We start from the raw sequence: 12,597 nt of genomic DNA, 5'->3' as shown, positions 1-12,597 counted from the left end.
AGACCAGATCGTGGGTGACAGTGCTGGAAGTGTGGAGGCCAGACCGTGGGTGACAGTGCTGGAAGTGTGGAGGCCAGACCTTGGGTGACAGTGCTGGAAGTATGGAGACCAGACCGTGGGTGACAGTGCTGGAAGTGTGGAGGCCAGACCGTGGGTGACAGTGCTGGAAGTGTGGAGACTAGACCATGGGTGACAGTGCTGGAAGTGTGGAGGCCAGACCGTGGGTGACAGTGCTGGAAGTGTCACCATGGGTGACAATGCTGGAAGTGTGGAGACTAGACCGTGGGTGACAGTGCTGGAAGTGTGGAGGCCAGACCGTGGGTGACAGTGCTGGAAGTGTCACCATGGGTGACAATGCTGGAAGTGTGGAGACTAGACCGTGGGTGACAGTGCTGGAAGTGTGGAGGCCAGACCTTGGGTGACAGTGCTGGAAGTATGGAGACCAGATCGTGGGTGACAGTGCTGGAAGTGTGGAGGCCAGACCGTGGGTGACAGAGCTGGAAGTATGGAGACCAGATCGTGGGTGACAGTGCTGGAAATGTGGAGGCCAGACCGTGGGTGACAGAGGTGGAAGTATGGAGGCCAGACCGTGGGTGACAGAGCTGGAAATGTCACCATGGGTGACAGTGCTGGAAGAATGATGGTCATGAGAGAAGCACCAGAAACAATCGATGAGAGGCCGCATTCGTCCACATCCATTCTCTAGCTGTCATGTGTAGTGCATCGAAACCACAACACCCTATCCACAACCAGGCCTCTTAGACTTTTCCGTGTTTTCCCGCGGCTGCTACGCACACCCAGGTTCAATTCTTTTGCAACACGTCACCCCCTGTATAACACATCATTCAAATTTACTCTATCCGTGCATACCTTCACACTCCCCGACCACTCAAAATGATCTTGTCTCCCATTCTTCCTCATCCAATTTCGTCTCCCTCCTTGTCTCCTCCACTGTCGACATAAATTTACTTTGTCAAACCTCTCCTCACTTATTCCCTAGATATATGCATAAAATTTCAGCACACCCTTTACAGCTCTCTTAATCACGCTCTATTTCCACACATCTCACTCCCAATTATCAACTCATCGATCAAACCACCTCACATTACATTTCCAATATATATATATATATATATATATATATATATATATATATATATATATATATATATATATATATATATATATATATATATATATGTATCACATTTATTTATTTGTTACACTTTGTCGCTGTCTCCCGCGTTAGCGAGGAAGCACAAGGAAACAGACAAAGGATGGCCCAACCCACCCACATACACATGTATATACATACACGTCCACACATGCACATGTACATACCTATACATCTCAACGTATACAGATATATACAAACACAGACATATACATGTATATACACACAGACATGTACATATATACACATGTACATAATTCATACAGTCTGCCCTTATTCATTCCCGTCGCCACCCTGCCATAGATGAAATGACAACCTTCCCCCCCTCCCCCTTCCCCCGCATGTGCGCGGGGTAGAGCTAGGAAAAGACAACAAAGGCCACATTCGTTCACACCCAGTCTCTAGCTGTCATGTATAATGCACCGAAACCACACCCCCCATTCCACATCCAGGCCCCACAGAACTTTCCATGGTTTACCCCAGACGCTTTACATGCCCCGGTTCAATCTATTGACAGCACGTCGACCCCGGTATACCACATCCTTTCAATTCACTCTATTCCTTGCACGTCTTTCACCCTCCTGCATGTTCACGCCCGATCACTCAGAATCTTTTTCACTCCATCTTTCCACCTACAATTTAGTCTCCCACTTCTCCTCGTTCCCTCCACGTCTGACTCATATATCCTCTTGGTCAATCTTTCCTCACTCATTCTTTCCATGTGACCAAACCATTTCAAAACACCCTCTTTTGCTCTCTCAACCACACTCTTTTTATTACCACACATATCTCTCCCCCTTTCATTACTTACTCGATCAAACCACCTCACACCACATACTGTCCTCAAACATCTCATTTCCAGCACATCCACCCTCCTCCGCACAACTCTATCCATAGCCCACGCCTCGCAACCATATAACATTGTTGGAACCACTATTCCTTTAAACATACCCATTTTTGTTTTCCAAGATAACGTTCTCGACTCCCATACATTTTTCAACGCTCCCAGAACTTTCGCCCCCTCCCCCACCCTATGACTCACTTCCCCTTCCGTGGTTCCATCCGCTGCCAAATCCACTCTCAGATATCTAAAACACTTCACTTTCTCCAGTTTTCCTCCATTCTAACTTACCTCTCAATTGACTTGTCCCTCAACCCTACTGTACCTAATAACCTTGCTCTTGTTCACATTTACTCGCAGCTTTTTTCTTTCACACACTTTACCAAACTCAGTCACCAGCTTCTGCAGTTTCTCACCGGAATCAGCCACCAGCGCTGTATCATCAGCGAACAACAACTGACTCACTTCCAAAGCTATCTCATCCACAACATACTGCATACTTGCCCCTCTTTCCAAAACTCTTGCATTCACCTCCCTAACAACCCCATTCATAAGCAAATTAAACAACCATGGAGACATCACGCACCCCTGCCGCAAACCAACATTCACTGAGAACCAATCACTTTCCTCTCTTCCTACTCGTACACATCCGTTACATCCTCGATAAAAACTTTTCACTGCTTTTAACAACTTGCCTCCCACACCATATATTCTTAATACCTTCCACAGAGCATCTCTATGAACTCTATCAAATGCCTTCTCCAGATCCATAAATGCTACATACAAATCGATTTGCTTTTCTAGGCATTTCTCACACACATTCTTCAAAGCAAACACCTGATCCACACATCCTCTACCACTTCTGAAACCACACTGCTCTTCCCCAGTCTGATGCTCTGTACATGTACATGTACATATATTTTTATTTTTTATTTTTTTGCTTTGTCGCTGTCTCCCGCGTTTGCGAGGTAGCGCAAGGAAACAGACGAAAGAAATGGCCCAACCCACCCCTATACACATGCCTTGATTCAATCCACTGACAGCACGTCAATCCCGGTATACCACATCGCTCCAATTCACTCTATTCTTTGCCCTCCTTTCACCCTCCTGCATGTTCAGGCCCCGATCACACAAAATCTTTTTCACTCCATCTTTCCACCTCCAATTTGGTCTCCCTCTTCTCCTCGTTCCCTCCACCTCCGACACATATATCCTCTTGGTCAATCTTTCCTCACTCATTCTCTCCATGTGACCAAACCATTTCAAAACACCCTCTTCTGCTCTCTCAACCACGCTCTTTTTATTTCCACACATCTCTCTTACCCTTACGTTACTTACTCGATCAAACCACCTCACACCACACATTGTCCTCAAACATCTCATTTCCAGCACATCCATCCTCCTGCGCACAACTCTATCCATAGTCCACGCCTCGCAACCATACAACATTGTTGGAACCACTATTCCTTCAAACATACCCATTTTTGCTTTCCGAGATAATGTTCTCGACTTCCACACACACATATATATATATATATATATATATATACATATATATATATATATATATATATATATATATATATATATATATATATATATATATATATATATATATATATATATATATGATATGCCAATCCACTGTTGAAGGAATACTGTTACAATGGAGTTTGATAAGCTTTTCATCCAGAGTTCCTCCCCCTTTCTGTCACTTATCACTACTCCCTGCAATCATCCTCCACCCCCTCATGTTCCGATTTTCTTCTTAACTCAATTGTTCATCAGAGGTTCTGATTCAGGGGGGTCTGTGTTGTCTCTTCTAGGCAGCTGATGAATAATAGACAAGAGTATTTCGCCTCAGAGATACACGCCAGCCCCTCAGTATCTCTGTTTGGTTAAACTTTCCTTCACACGAGCAAGTGGTTCATCTTTATTTTTCTTCACTCACTTGGTCAAATCAAAGATCTTGAGGAGAGGTAGGTGCTATACCGCCCAGTGTTGAGCTTTACACTTTTTGACGTATCGGATATCGTATGAGTCCAGATTCTGACGGGCATCAGCCCGTTGGAAAGTATTGGCTTGGGTCAAACATTTTGTAGAATAAAAGATAAAAGAGTTGAGGTCCGAACAACATGGATAATCATCACCACATACATCAAGGGTGTTAATTGAGGCAGTATATTCTTGGTAGCTTTTATGCTTTTGAGTTGTCCAGGGACGCGATTAAACGCAACGCAATGAAGTTTCTGCCTTGCCTCGCTCATGTGAGGGAGTAGAACCACTAGAAAGACACACATTAGCCCTGTTTATGCTGGGACGAGCTCCGTGGCTTATTACCCCAGAGCTCTAGGCTGAGCACGCAAACACCCATACACACACGCGCAGCACAAACCTCCACCAGCAGACATTGTCAGGTAACCATCACGTCCACATATTACTGCGTTGTAGCAAGGTTGTCTCATGTGATTATCCCTTACCATGAGGACAGTATCGACTAAGTATTAACGTTTCATTCAACGTGAAGGGAAGAAACTCGCAAACCATCAGGTACTGAGTGCTATCCAAACAACTATTAGCGTGTGACTGGCATATGATTTATATACATTGAGAGACAGTGTATATAAACAACTAGTGTTGTATATTGTATTTCTGCTTAACAAGAACAGAGGAATACTCTTCCTTGCTCTCTCATTCCCCTTAACAGTACACATGCTGAAGGTTTAATGCTCATGTTATTAAAGAAATGACACTGCCATCAGTACCACCAAGAACTTCTTCATTAAGATTATAAGAAATTGTCATGAATCACGGTAGCTGTGAGGGTCTTAATTGTAACAGGCTCTGGTGCTAAGCATCATTAGAATGGCTGAGTCTAAAACACAGCAAAGTATTCTCCAAGCTGTATATATTATGGAGAGAATTCTTGTTATTCCTTCTTGTCTCTCGTGGTCCAATTGCTCTAGCACCTTTAACTCTTCATCTGTTTCTGTAAGAAGAGTTGGTCTAATGAACATGGTTTCTTACAGTCCACGTCCTGTATGTATTGTTATGGAGAAACACTGAGAGAAAATAAGTTTATACAGTGAAACGAAATTCTCCATGAGTGATTTCTGTATATATTTCATCTATCAAAAAAAAAAGGACAGCTGGTCTGGTTTCCATATATATTAAAGAATTTCTTTCAAACGAGTTTCTGACCCACATTCTTGGACGAACTTCCACATCCAAGTGAAGACAAAGGCTAGCCACTCTCTGGCCAAGGGTAAAAAGTTCCTTTGTCTTGAGAGATTGTTTTATTCTTGATGATTCATTTATCTCTCTTGACCCTCACTCATCTGTCATCTCATGATGGACTGTTGTTCCTTCCCCCTCACTTGTCTGAGGGAAAATAATTTGACTAGGTATTGTAGATGTGTGTGTGTGTGTGTGTGTGTGTGTGTGTGTGCGTGTGTGTGTGTGTGTGTGTGTGTGTGTGTGTGTCTGTGTGTGTGTGTGTGTGTGTGTGTGTGTGTGTGTGTGTGTGTGTGTGTGTGTGTGCGTGTGTGTGTGTGTGTATGTGTGTGTGTGTATGTGTGTGTGTGTGTGTGTGTGTGTGTGTGTGTGTGTGTGTGTGTGTGTTCGTGCGTGTGTGTATGTGTGTTTGTGTGTGTGTGTGTGTGTGTGTGTGTGTGTGTGTGTGTGTGTGTGTGTGTGTGAGTGAGTGAGTGTGTGTGTGTGTGTGTGTGTGTGTGTGTGTGTGTGTGTGTGTGTGTGTGTAATTACTTACTTGTGCACTGAGTACATATTGTATCAAAAAGAAAAGTGTTAAGATCCTCGTTTTATCGTGTGTACTTGCCGCCACGGTACATCAGCGCTGGAGACTTTCAAAGAGACATTACAATATCGAACAAAACATGCCACTTTATGGGATTATCAGTGGCGTATAGCCGACTGGACAATGACTCTAAGAAAACAATTGACTGAGGTGGTTGAAGATTTGTCCTTAGAATATGTCTAACCTATACACATGTAATCTTGGGTAACACGAATAAAAATGTAGTAAAAGCGATTCAACTTTTAACAGAGATCATTAAAGTAGTTGATATGAATCATTATTTGCCACATTTAACGTTAGGTACAGTCAACGGTTAGAAATGTTAAATGACAGTGACAGACGAAGATGTTATCATTCTTGGTTCGATTCCTTGAAGATCATGTCGTCCATAACTTATGTAACTCGCGGTTGTCATTAATACACATGATCATTATAAGCAAACAGATGAGAACATGTGGTAGGACACGAAATCGTTTGGCAAGTAGAAATTGATAATAATTCTATAAGACTAACTTTACTGTGAATGCATCCATGAGCGTAGGAGAGTATTCGACACGTATTGATAGAGTAATGTTAGTCTAGTTCTTCCACTGTACTGTCCCTCAGCGACTTTAATCAAAAACATTCGTGAGTTTGTTTTTTTTTTCATGTTAGGGGCTCCAGTCACGTACAAAAGTCTTCATAAAGGCCGGGCCTTAAATGAAATGTAAAGAGGTTAATGAAAAGGAAAATGAAGGCACAAGGAAAAGTGTTAATGAATTTTGGAGGAAGTGAAAAACTAGTTTTTTGAAAAATGCTTAGTCAGAGAGTTCTAAAGCTACGAGGCGTAAGGAAAAAAGACTATTATCAAGAGGTTCCACCCTCGAGTTCTTAAAGAACACACAGTAATTATGTGACACAGAAGTTCTCCGAGTATTGCGTGATCTACCTAATGTAGGGACACACAAGCAGCCAGCTCCAGCGAGCAAAAATCATGCTAATACCTACAGAAGGGAAGCGTTTATCAACATTGAGGCTTATGGCAAGTAGGCCAACAATTGAGGTTAGCTTGAGAAAGGTGATAAGTCGGAGGGCTTTCAACTCAAGTAGTGATGCAGAGCTAAATACACCCCAGATGTGAGAGGAGTTACTCCATACGAAAAGGGATCAGTCCTTTATATAAATGGAGCAACTGTTCAGAAAGGGAGAAATTTTGAGATCTAAACAGGACCCCCAGATCCGTCAAAGGAGAGGAGGAAGTTGGGAGGAATTTTCAATAGAGAGATGGCAGAACTTGGTCTTGGAGGCAATAAGCTTAACCAAATTTTCTCTACCCTACTGAGATATTCTGTCCAAGTCTGAGATTTCTAAGGAAGTTGTGTCGAGACGATATACCGATCGAACGAGGGAATGGGCAGATTTGTAGGACGTGGAGGAATGTAGTGTTGTCATCACATGACTGTGTTCGGTTATTTGTAGGAAAAAGGAAATCATTCATGAAAAGGAGCAAAGGTGCAGGAGATAAAACAAAATCTCGAGGGACATCGCTGTTGATGGAAATGCAGTTAGAAGCTGATCCATCAACAACCGGTGAGATAGATCGGCCGGAGAGACAGATCGGCCGGAGAGGAAGCTAGATATGAGGGAGCAAAGTATAGGAGGAAAGCGCAAACAGGGACGCTTAAGGATGAGATATTTATGTCACACCTCGTTAAAAGATTCGAATATATATCAGGGGCAATTACACAGAATTTCCGTAGAATTCTTTCAAGGATCATAACCAGACATTAGTAATGTGGGTGAGGTTATCATCAGTGGATCTTGCCTTACGGAAACCATTCTGGTGATCAGAGGGAAAACTGTGAGATGCGAGATGTCTGAGGACATGGGAGATGTGTAGGGATTCAAAGACTCTGGAAACAGTAGAGGTCAAAGAAATAGTTTGAGGGATTAGAAAGGTCGCCGTTCTTAGGGATGGGACGTACCAACGTATGTGTCCAAGAAGAAGGAGAAATTTTGGTTTTACAATCAAAACCTAACCAACGGGTAGCGCAAGTGCAAGCCTTGCTTGTACAAGTCCAGGGAGAGAAAAGCTTATAAGACAGTCCGAAAAAAGGTTACAGGAAGAGGCATAGGATTAGTAAGAGGAGCATCAGAGGGTGAGGAAATGTTAGAGTCATCTAGGAAGTGTTAGAGAAAAAACGAGAACCAAAGAGAGTTGCTTTATCTACAAGAGAGGCAGCTATAGTACTGTCAGGAACGGAAAAGTAAAGAAAAGGTAAAGCGACAGAAGTTGTTTACAATGCATTTAGAAAAGACCAGAAAGACATCAGTGGATACAGTGGAGAAGTTATCGCACTTTCTTTGAATAAAGGAACACTTTGCCTCATGGACAACGTACTTGGATAACAGTGATTACGGGCAGTGATACACGCTGGATGGGAGCTGAAGAAAGAAGAATTTTTCCGAGCCCGATTTGCCTAATCTCTTGCCTGAATGGCCTCAGAAAGACAACGTCTTATTGGATGAAGGGATAAATGCTTCCATTCCCGTAACAATAACCTCTGCTATGCGTCTGGCGGAGACTGAAGCAACAGCACAAGAGAGACGGTAATCTAGCCGATGAAGATAAAAAAAAAGAGAGAATTTTCGTAATCTATTCCAGCCATCTTTACTGAGGTGTCAATATTTACCCTAAGATATGGGCAGCTGGAGAGGGGAAGGCGACGTTAAAAGAGTGTGTGGTCAGATGAACCAAGTGAGGCGGGAGTATGTGGCTTAATTGAGGATTCCTTTTACTGGAGTAAAACGTAGAGTTTTATCTCTTCCTGAGGGTGGAGGGTTTTGGCACAAGCATCTAAGACAGTCAGGATCAGAATCATCTTACCGTAGCTGTAACATGTACGTTGAAAGATGGTAATGGGAGGCATTGAAAAAATATATTAATTCGACATTTCAATACACTTACAAACCTTGGAATTATTTAAGTAATCAAGGATCTCGTAGATAGAAGTCCTACTGGGAATACTTGAGTAATTCAAGATCTCAGAGATAGAGATCATCCTCGTGGACTTCATTTCTAGGGAGATCTCAGAGGTTTAGGGGAGGTCAAGTGCCTGCCCATGATGGTATGTGGAACTAAACCGGAAATTCATTATCTTTTGATGGTGACCTCCGCCCTCTGAAAGCGACCATCATCCCAGGAGGGGTAGAGCAATTGCCTGGCGTATTGGTGGATCAATCAGTCAGCAGCTGGACTGCCTAGTGCATGACCACTATACTTCTGTGACTGATCATTGAACTGACGTCTACCGATGCTCAGCTGCTCCTCACTTAGCAAGTTTTATGTCTGAAACAGAAAGAAGCACATCATTCAAATCTGAAAGAAGAAAAACTCCCATCGACACACACACACACACACACACACACACACACACACACACACACACACACACACAGCCAAACATTACACTGGGGAGTGAAGGAGTGAGGAATGAGAACTTGGTAGATGAAAGAAATTTACTGATAGCACAACTTGGGAACTGAAGTTATGGCCTGGCTTCCACACTCCTATCGTGACCCTTCCATATCTGGCAGCCACACAGCCTTCTACCATATCCTCCTCCCTCCGACTGGTCCCTACACCTCGTCTCTGGTCTCCCTTGTTCTGGCCTCCACCCACCTGCCCTTGTACTATGACCTCCAGCCTTTGCTCCCCTCGAGCTGGCTTCCATCTCCTGCCCTCCATGACGTAGCCTCAGCCCCTTCTCCTCATAGCCTGGCCTCTACCCCTTCCCTCATGATCTGACCTCCAGCCCCCGTCCTTTACGGGCAGACCTTCCCAGCTATCAGTCCGTCGCCTCATAGTTTTCATGTCGATGTGCCTAGCCTCCGAGGGTGCACGGTGGGCTCAGTGACATAGTGAACATTCCCGTCCCTAAACCTTAGTGCAGTCCTCAGCTGCCTGAGTGCTTGTTTTACCGCAGGCAGAATCTGCCCACACAGTATTAAGGAAGGTAATGAATAATTCATATCATTCTGGCGTACCCAGACCTGCTGTTCCCTCTACTTTGACTCATAAGCTTATCCTGTCCCGTAAACACATACTGACCAGCAGTTATTATCTCGTAAACATTGCTGCAGGTTTAAGATAAGAATGTTAGATTAAATTACATTGGTTATTTAGTGTTGAAAATAATGGACATGCTGACTGTATTCGGTAGATAACGAGGCAAAATCATGAGGCAGAAAACACCTCCACTTTACATGCAAAGGACGTTTTGTTTTTAAGACCGAACTGGAGACGGTGTTTTCTCAGAAGATTTTCCTAACTCTCATAACGCCGCTTCCTGAATGTATAAGTTAGAATAGTGAATGTGTTTCGTGCAAAGAAACTGAGAGGTGTAAGAAGAAACTTTTTGAGTATAAAGTTTATGGCAGACTCATGTGTAGAACAAAATTATACAGGGAACATATGTTATGAAAGGAAGAACTTGTCCACATACCGGCTACTGTGTTGTAGGACCGCTATTTGCATGCCAGTGGTGCCACAGGGTGGTGTTAGGGGTCCACTTGATGTATAACAGTGGTGCCACAGGGTGGTGTTAGGGGTCCACTAGATGTATAACAGTGGTGCCACAGGGTGGTGTTAGGGGTCCACTAGATGTATAACAGTGGTGCCACAGAGTGGTATCAGGCGTCCACTAGTATAACATAGATGTATGTCAATGGTTCAACAGGGAGGTGTTAAGAGCCCACTAGGTGTATACCAGTGGTACAACAGGGTGGTGTAAGGGACCCATTAGATGTATGCCAGTGGTTCAACAGGAATGTGCTAGGGGCCCACTAGGTGTATGCTAGTGGCGCAACAAGGTGGTATTAGGGACCCACAAGGTTTACCCCACTGGTGATGAAGGGAGGTGTGAGCACTACACCAGAGGCATGCTGAGAGAGTGTGTTAGCAGTGAGAAAGGTGAAAGTTGCTAGCGGGTCCCTCGTGGCAACAGATGGTGATAGGACAAAAGACCTGTGGTCGTGGACAGACCAACGAAACACGTCCTGAGAGACACACTGTGCTGGCAAATGACCCTGACCTTATTTACTCCTGCCTTTACTTACATAATCATTATTCTTATCTATAAACAGTATGAATGTGCCTCACACATTAGACAGCGCCTTACTACTACTGGATCACAGCCTATCATTGCCCGTGGTTCTCTGGTTGGATACATCATAAGGAACAATGGAAGGTTCAAATGTTAAGAGCATTTACGACGTATAAAATTCTCACTGCCACCCGTTGATCATACCTTGGTACTAAGTTATAGGGAGACGGAGTCAACTGGCCTCCTCAGGTAAGCGGACTGTTTTGCGAGAGTTCAGTGAACTAAAGAGCACAAGGAAGCCGTAACATCTGTCATGCATAATAGACCAGGTATTATAGAGCGAAGAATTTCAAAAAACACTAAACGTTCTTGAAGTTCCCCTTCCTGACGCTGAATTTGAAGTCTCATTTGAGATATAAAGGTGACGCACCTTTCAGGTTGGTGAAAAATGCTGAAGAAATTCGTTCAATTCTTCTGGGATGTCTGAGCTCCCGTGAGGATTGGAGAGGCCCACTGACAACTGTCAACTGAGGTTTCCTTGGGTTTATACCATGTCTGGGGCAAGTGGTGGGCAGAAACCCGGAGGCCCCACAGTGTGGTTAGAGAAACAGCTTTACTGACAGACAGCTTGCAACACGACCCGCAGCTATCAGGTAACGAATCTAAAACCAATGATTTGCGGCAAACAACAATGGATGAGATGAGCAATTTTCTCGAGGTAAAAGGGAATGAAAAAGAGGCGAAAGAGGGCGAAAGAAGAGGGAAGGAAGTATTCGGCATGAGGCTAGGAATGATAAGAAAAAGAATTCTTCATGTCTAGAAGAAGGACGAAAGAATTCAACTACGAAACCAACCGGAGTAACATGGTCGAACATACGTACTGGTTCGAATCCCAGTTGAGGCAATTAGCCAATAGTCAGACTGCCCATTAGTTCACCCGCCCCTGGTGGTTGGTCGATAAAGTGGATACCTGGATCAGGAGAAGGTATACATATAACGTTAATGAGTTAGCTTAGGTTAGGACTTCAATTGCCTGTGCTGTTTCAACTGACATGACAAAAGGAAAAACCCTCGAGAGGCTACCAATACAACGAGGGGATCCCTGGTAATAAGAACAGCCCAGGACGGAGAAGGTTACACTTCCCAAGTGATGGACGTGTGTCATTCCATAAGCAGTCTGTAGTGGGCTGCTTCGCTGGGAGGATAGCATAAAGGTTCATAGCCAGTACTTAAGGAAGGTTGTAATTAGTCCTGTATGATGAGGAAATGTGAGACTGAATTTCAGTGCCGTTTTCTTTCGTGAAAAAGAGTCATGATTCGCTGGCATGTTGAAGTGAAATCAGGTTTTGACAACGTATAGCACTGTGTTGTTGCGCGCATCATGCAGACTCCTCACTAAATAATAAGAGGCCACAGATGTGAGGCAGCGAGCTCCAAGGGCAGTACTGGAAAGGCGAAGAAATGGAAGGATGATCAAGTAGTTGTAAGAGGCACACTACCTCCTCCACCTAAGAACGTATGGAAGAATGTTACGGAATGGAATGGCATGTTGAAAATGACTGGCTATAGTGCAATGACCACACTGAAAACATATCAAGGTAAGTGACAAGTCTGGTGATGTATATGTGGCCTTCCCTCAACTCCAGCAAGATAATCAGTTGTTTAGGAAAAAAGGTAGAAG

This window comes from Panulirus ornatus, chromosome 67, assembly GCF_036320965.1.
Source record: "Panulirus ornatus isolate Po-2019 chromosome 67, ASM3632096v1, whole genome shotgun sequence".
Classification (NCBI taxonomy): Eukaryota; Metazoa; Arthropoda; class Malacostraca; order Decapoda; family Palinuridae; genus Panulirus; species Panulirus ornatus.
Note: the sequence above shows the minus strand (reverse complement) of the source record.